Here is a 7,961-nt window from a genome sequence, read left to right as displayed (position 1 = left end):
AAAAAATATTATAACTTTATATATATATATATATATATATATATATAAAGTAGCATACCGTAATAATATTGAATCAAGAAAGATAAAATAAAAATATATATTTTTATATAGGAAAAAAGAAGCACGAATGTATGAAAATCTAATTTCCTAGAAAAACACTCATCCAAATATTTATCCGGGCTTGAAGGAACTCGTCTTCAGTATCAGCATCCAGTTAAAACAATCACAAAGCAAAACATTTTTTTATGCGTGAACCACTTTATTGTAGATCTTCAATATCTTTTTACGGACCACCATATCATGTCCCTTAACACGACATCTTCATGGAACTTGTCTTATCATAAATCTCACTACTAAAATTTTAAATGATAGCAATTGGTGCAAACAAAAATAATTCACTGGTTTCTACATGTTTTTTTCATGATGGAGAATCTCTTCATTTTCTTCTGCACAAGCATGTCATATTTGCAACCTCTATTATCCATGGTTGTTATGTAGCACATAACATGGCATGTATAACAATCAAAGATTGTTGGATTTTGATACCAATTAATATAAGCGGTAGTAAAAGATAAGAGATTTGTTTATAAGCTAAAACCCTTAAATACTAAAAAACATAATTGTTACAGTAAAAAAACTAAAACATTCAATTTTTATTTATCAACATACCTAATTTTTAAAAAGTTATTACAATACTTCACGTATAAAATAAAATGTAAAACCCAAATAATATTGAATAAAAAAAATATAAGAAATATCTCCTTCAAATAAAAAAAACTAGAAAAATATCATAATAAATAATATATATATATATATATATATTTTATTTCTTTTTTTTTTCAAAAAAACTCATCCATCGCAAACTTTCATAATTTTTTACAGCTTGAATATTTGGATTTTTTATTCATTTTTCAAACAAGTGTTTTGATCATTTAAATTATAACAGTAAACACTACGCTTGGTCAAACATGATGGACCATGTAATGGTTCATTACATTTTTATATTTGATCGTGCAGTCTTCAAAAAATGGAATGTAGTGGACTGTTACAACTGCGATGATTCGTTGCGGTACAAGTATTGCATAAAAAAAGCTACTCAATGCTTATTATTATTATTTTTTCATGGCAAGAGTGTTTTTGAGCCCATTAATGCATCATCGAGACTAAATTTCTTCATGGATGAGCTTGAAGGCACATTCTTAACAACAACCTCTTGCATCCAAGTGAATTTAATTGAGTTTTCTAGGAACTCTTACAAATATTTGAAGCCATAAAATCAAGGAAGGGCGCAAATTTCCTTGCCCACCAGGTCAACCCCGTATAATAAATCACTGGTAATCATACAAAAATTAATTGCAAAAAAGTTTTACCGTGAGAACTAGACTTTGATTTTTTTAAAATACAGGGACCATGAACTTTCAAAACAAGGACCAACTTGCTCAGGAAAAATACATGGACTGAAATAAATTGCCTGAAAGGATCAAGGATTAAGAGTAATGCGATGCATAACTAGTCTCACCACGCCACACAATTGATTATATTGTATTACATTATACAACGTATAAAACACGTCACACATATTTGACACGCAGCTGTTACTTAAAGTGTCACTTAGATTGCCACATGGTACAATCATACGACACGCAACATATTATTTAAGAATTTTATTTCCCTCACCGAGCAATTAAATTTCCTTTTGTTTTTCATTTTTTCTCCACACTTTGTAGACCCCACCCATGCACACACCTTGTCTCTTACCCCTCTCTTGATCCTCGGAGCACTGCCACCACTAGTCATATTTCTCATCGTGCTGCCTTCGTTTGTTAAAGAGATCGAAAATACATTTTAATTTATAAAAAATATAAAATTAATGGTTTTTTTAGCTGAATCACAGTTTCTCAACTGTTTTAAACAGATACATACTTGGTCTTAAAAATAAAAATAAAATCAAAATCAAAACACAAGTGGTTGACTTTGAAATCCCATATATCATGTAAAGATTGAAATTACAAAAATGGTTAATAAATCTATGTACATAGGAATTTTCAAATAATAAAGATGAATAAATCCGATTTAACATTGCACTGGATTATAGCAGATCCTTTATCCAAGCTCTGGTCGTGACAAAGAAATAAAATCAACCCAGTGTGCTGATCGAACCCAAACCATCAGAATACCTAGATTGTACCAGATCATCAACTACTAAACCACCTTGGCTGCTTGCCCGTCCCGCCTTCACCGTCTACCACTTCACAAACCCTTTTTCAAATTGTGATTTTGTGTGCTGGTTCAAGTAAATTTCAATAGCTTTTAGATTTTTTATTCAGATAAGTTCTGTTTTTTTTTTTTTTTGGAGAATCATTGACTTGATGGTGGCTGCGAGAAAAACTGAAGGAGTTGCCTTGTTTCGTGGGTTTAGACTTTAGAGGCATTTTGGTAGTGATGTAAATTTTGTTTTTTAAGTGTTTTTTTTTTAATATATTAAAATAATTTTTTAAAATTTTATTTTTAATATTAGTATATTAAAAAAATAATTTTTTTTTTAAAAGACAATTGATCACAATATTTAAAAACACCTTATTGGCTAATGAGATCGGAATCCTCGTTCTATTGATTTTGTCTTAATGAGATCTCTTGTTTTTCAATTTTTTCTTTCAACTCGTACGCTATTTCAACTTTGAAATATTATTTGATTTTGCTCTTATATATTTTAAAAAAATCATAAAATTAACAAATAGATAAATATTTTTAAAAAAACCTACGAAATTAAAAATACTCAAGTCCTATCGAATGATTATTTTGCCTCATGTATAATTAATTATTTTAAAAAATAACTAATAAAAACAAAAAACAAAGCTAACCTAACATTAATTAAAATAAAAACATGTCCAGATCTTCTCTTCATTTTTATTTTTTAAAACCAGATAATCACATACCACAATTCTAAATTTTTATGTGTTTGATTAAAAAATCCAATTTTCTTAAGTTTTTTTAACATTTTTTACTGTTTGAGTTTTTATAGAGATGGTAGACTAGTGACAGAGGGATTTAATATGATTACATTGGTGGTTGATTTGTTTTTATGTTTTTTTAAATAACAAATTTTTTATATCTTTTCATGGTGATGGCGTGACAGTGAGAGAGTAGCGGTGGAGAGGACTTTTGTTGGATTTAACGGGGCTTTTTGTTTCTTTTTATTTTCATTTCACAATATTTTATAATTTTTTTTTGTTTATAATTTTTTTAATTAACAAAACTGAAATTATAAATCATTGAAAGATAAATTCGGATAGACTTACTATTTCATTTTATTTTCTTATTTTATATTTACTGTTTAGAGTTTTTTTTTCTTAATTGTTAATCTATTTGTTAATTTTAATGACCTTTATCGAATATAAAAGAGCATTGTCCGAAGAATATCCTAAAGTCAATGGCCAGACAACACCGTTAGTCATGAAAGGACTCACGGTATTAACGGACTAGTGGGGTGTATAAAAAGACTAGCGGTATGAACAGACTAACGCTATAAAGATTGGATTAAAAAATTTCAAAGACGAGGGCTCTCGTTAAAAAAAAGTTATTAATAAAAGGACTTTTGAGGCCATTAACCTATCGTGTCGTGTCTATCAAAATTAAAGTGTGGAAAGTGTTTTTCCTAGTGTTGATAATTTATAGAAAGAACTTTCATGGCAAAAAAAAAAAAAAAAAAACGATGCTTATGTGATAGCGTTTTAAAAGTAGCAAAAAAAAAAAAAAAATCTGGATTCGGGTCATTAATTAAAATGTACAATAATATTACTTAGTTTAATAGCGTGATTAAAAAAAACTAATAACAATAAAAAAAAACCTAGAAAATGCTAATGACTAATTGAGAAAAAAAAAACATTTTCTGATATACTCTAAATATTATCAAGAAACCTCAACAATTTTATTTTGTAACAAAATAAAAACTAAATGAGAAATAAAATAAATTCACGATAAAAAAGAAAGAAACATGAAGCCCAATTAACAACAAAACAAACATTGAAGGATGAATTGAAAAAAAATATCAATTTTAAAAATAAATAAAAAATAAACTCAAATTAGCATTTCAAATTCACCTTCCAGTTGTAAAGCTAGAAAAACCCCACATATAAGAAATTGAATAAAATAATAAATGTAAATTCTCAAGCAAACTAAATAATGGAAGACAAACTAATAAATAAATAAAAACTCAGGTCAACCTGAGTTAACTTGACTAATCTGTGATCTAACCTCGTGAAAAGAAAAGCAAAAAAATCTTTAAGTTTATGGGGCGACAATTCAATGTTAAAACACGAAAATGAAAAAAAATAAAATCAACCTTCAAAAACAAAAAACTTAAAACAAGGACCAAAGTTAAATTGAATGGATGGGTATTGGGAATAAGATTACCCCATATATGAAAAAAATAAAAATAAAATCATAAAGTAAAATTCTTAATTATTCAACATTAAAAAATAAAACAAGTAGCAACTAACACAATAGTTATCAAATTTGGTATAAAAACAACATGAAAGAAAATAATGAGGGACTAAATTAAAAAATAAAATAAAATAAAGGCAAACAAAAGAATGAATACCAAACTGGATTAAAAAAAAATAAAATAAAATATTAAGGGATGAAATTGAAAAAACATTAATTTTTTTAAAAATAAAAAATAATAATTTAAAACAAAAGAATTAAGCTTGATACCAAAATTAAACGAAATAAAATGTTGATGGAAAAAAAAAAAAAAAACCTTAAAAAAACATTTGAAGTAAAATAAAATAGTAACAAAAAGAATAATTATTAAATTTGATATAAATACAAATTGTTATAATACATTTATTTTTTGAATGGTTGACATCAAATCCAGTGTGAGGTGAGAGAAAAGAGTGAGGAGAGGATATAGAACTTATTAGATCCCAGTCAATGCGTCGTTGTGCACATGTGCCCTGACAACTAGGAAGAGGACAATGCAGTGCATTCAATGTCACTGCAAAAGGTGGCTCTGGACCATCAAGAGACACTGCATGAGCAACTCAGAGATCGTGGTCGCCTTCCACTCATTGCTGCCAACCACCTTTAATGCACGACTCTACCAGTCCGTCGAGAGAGAGCTTCGAGGAAAGGCGGTGGTCATCGTGTAACCGCTCGAAAGGGCCACCAAGAATCATTGCAGAGCAAGAATCTGGTGGTGAAAGTTTCGTGCTAACCGTTGATTCTTCTACAGTTCTACTATCACCATTCTTGCAGTGAAGATAGAAAGAAACAAATGGTGGGAAAGGAAGATAAACGAAAGTGAACAAGCGAAATATGGATTTTGAAACCGCAAATGGAAACAAAACATGAATTTAAAAAGCAAGAAATCACTATTTTTTTTTTCTGTATTTTTAAGATGGAGATGACTGTGTAGGTACAATGAACATGGACGGGACTGTTTTGTTTCCCAAGCAGTAACTAACAATGCTAACAAATACAGATATGTTTGTTGATCCATGCGTAAGGTTTAATCCTCTTGAACAGGGACTCGGTCTTTGTCCATGTTGATCCATGTTGATCCATGCGTAAGGTTTAATCTTCTTGAACGGGGACTCGGTCTTTGTCCAAGTTGATCCATGCGTAAGGTTTGATAACTTGTAACTTCCACCACACAATTCGATTTGAATATAACCAAGATTTACAATATGGTAATATAAAAAAATAGATTGAAAGTATAAGATATTTTACAAGTGAGAGAAACTAGAGATTAAAAAAAAAATGTTATGAAAAGTTTTATTTAAATAACTAAAAAAAAAAGAGAAAAATCAACTAACTGTGTTTATTTTTTGCTATTATTTTTGTTTTTAATGATAAGACCACCGCTAAAATAAAAAAACACTACAACAAAAAACATGAATTTGTTGTATTTGCTTTTATATTTTTTAATCTAGCAAACACAAAACAAAAGTAAAATCAAACATGTTCTACGAGGAAAATATAAATGTCACTGATAAAAACATTTTTTTTTTAGAAGTTAAATTATATAAAAAAGCTTATTCATCTTAAAAAGATTAGCATGGAACTTATTAGTGATTTGGATTTAAAGAGTGAATTTAAATGTATTTTCTCTTGTTTTATTCCAAGTAAAAAGCTATATGTAATTTTGATATGTGCAATGTGTTATGACTATTACGTGTAGCAATTTTCAAATCAACCACTCCAATCATAAATTTTCATCATGTTTCTTTGATTGAACCATACCCGTAAATCAACTTTATACTCCGCACTCCAATTAATATTTTAAATATGCAATACAGTAATTTTGCTGGAGAAGTCATCAATTATAATTTTTTCAAGAATATCATGTACGAGAACACGCTAAATAATAATAAAAAAAAAAACCAAGGCATAAAATAAAGCGTAACCGGAAAACATAAGATTAAATAAAATAAAAAATACAGAGATTTTCCGGGGGGGGGGGGGGGAAGTGACACAGGGAAGGAGATAGATTAAATGACCCAGCAGAAATTATTTATGGAAATCTGAAGAATGATTGGAGAAAAAAGTACCACTAGGATAAACTTATTCAAAGGGAATATAAATTTTACATTCACCAAGGCAACTTGGCTGTAATTAACATAAATAAAAATTCAGAGTCGAACTGACCTCTCTATAGTCTATACAATACAAGGGCCTCAAGAGTGTTTTCCTTGGTAATCCAGTAAGGATAAACCCCCAAACCTCTCGGTGGCACTCTCCGGGTTGCATTAAAAGACTTACCCGACCCTGATGACTCAACCCGGATCCGGTCTTTCGAACTAACACGACCCTCTGGTCGCCCTCAGGGGAAAATCAGAATCAAATTAGGTGTGCGTGAAAGACCGTTTTCTCCTCCTCCACCACCGCAGCCCGTTTACCGAATTACTACTCCACAGAGCTATTATTACAGTGGTGTCACTCTGCCACCACCACCTGATTACAGTTACCCGACTATCCCGCTTCCACCGTCATCTTCTCTGCCCGCCATCCGTACCGCATTATTGTTCCTACCACGACGCCTACTCTCCTTTTCTGTATTATTCAGGATATTACTCCTCTGCACCGCCGCCATCCATGCCACCAAGGCCCTTTTTTGATCGGACAATGGATAGTTATGGCAGTGGGCCCTCCGCACCGGTTGATAACGGTACTCAGAGGCATAAAGGAGGGAAGATAATGGGGTTTGGGACGGGACTGGCTGTGGGTGCTGTTGCTGGGGCTCTAGCTTGCGTTGGAAGAAGGATTGAAATACGAGGAGGAGAAAATTGCAGAGAAAGTGGAGAATGATCTCGCTGTGCGTGATGATTACAGCGATTATCGCTTTGATTACTGATGGTAAATTGTGGTTTGGTGAGGCTGTGCTTAGTTTCACTGCACGGTTTCATATGTATATAATCTATGGTGAATTTGGATGATTCTGCTCCATGTTTCAATATTTATTGAAAGGAATAAATTCTGTTTTTTTTAGTTTTACTCTGTTGCATTTTTGTGATGGTTAATGTCAGTGGAATTATGATAGCTATTCTATATAATAATAGCACATTAGTTTTCAACTATAAGCAAGTCCTGTGATTTAAATCTGCCTTCTGGTTTTAGGTTTTCGGTTTGAGTTCAGTTGTTTTTATTTACTCTCCATCTGAATATTTTTGTTATTGCTTTGGATAATTTATTTAGCTGGGCACCTGGTGTTCTTGAGTGGTAGTGGCATCCTACAACCTTTCTCGTGAACTTGAACAACAAACAAGGTGGCTGCAATGCAAAAGCCGGAATGAATGCCTTAAATCATTCTCTAGGTCGAGGGTTTACCTCTTCATCTCTTCTATTCATGGAGGAATCGTAATGGAGGAGTTGGAGCTAAATTCCTTTTTCTTTCCACCTCTTTTTGAGACCTATGCTTGTTGAAAGGGGAAGGGAGAGGGAATTCAGTCATTCAATTTTGT

General features: G+C 31.1%; 1 pseudogene; it reads left to right on the top strand.

Annotated features, from left to right (window-relative positions):
* Positions 1-6,713: 6,713 nt before the first annotated feature.
* On the top strand, positions 6,714-7,488 carry LOC118059623 (uncharacterized; annotated as a pseudogene).
* Positions 7,489-7,961: the final 473 nt, after the last annotated feature.

Source organism: Populus alba, chromosome 10 (assembly GCF_005239225.2).
Source record: "Populus alba chromosome 10, ASM523922v2, whole genome shotgun sequence".
Classification (NCBI taxonomy): Eukaryota; Viridiplantae; Streptophyta; class Magnoliopsida; order Malpighiales; family Salicaceae; genus Populus; species Populus alba.
Note: the sequence above shows the minus strand (reverse complement) of the source record. Positions and strands in the feature narration are given on the sequence as shown.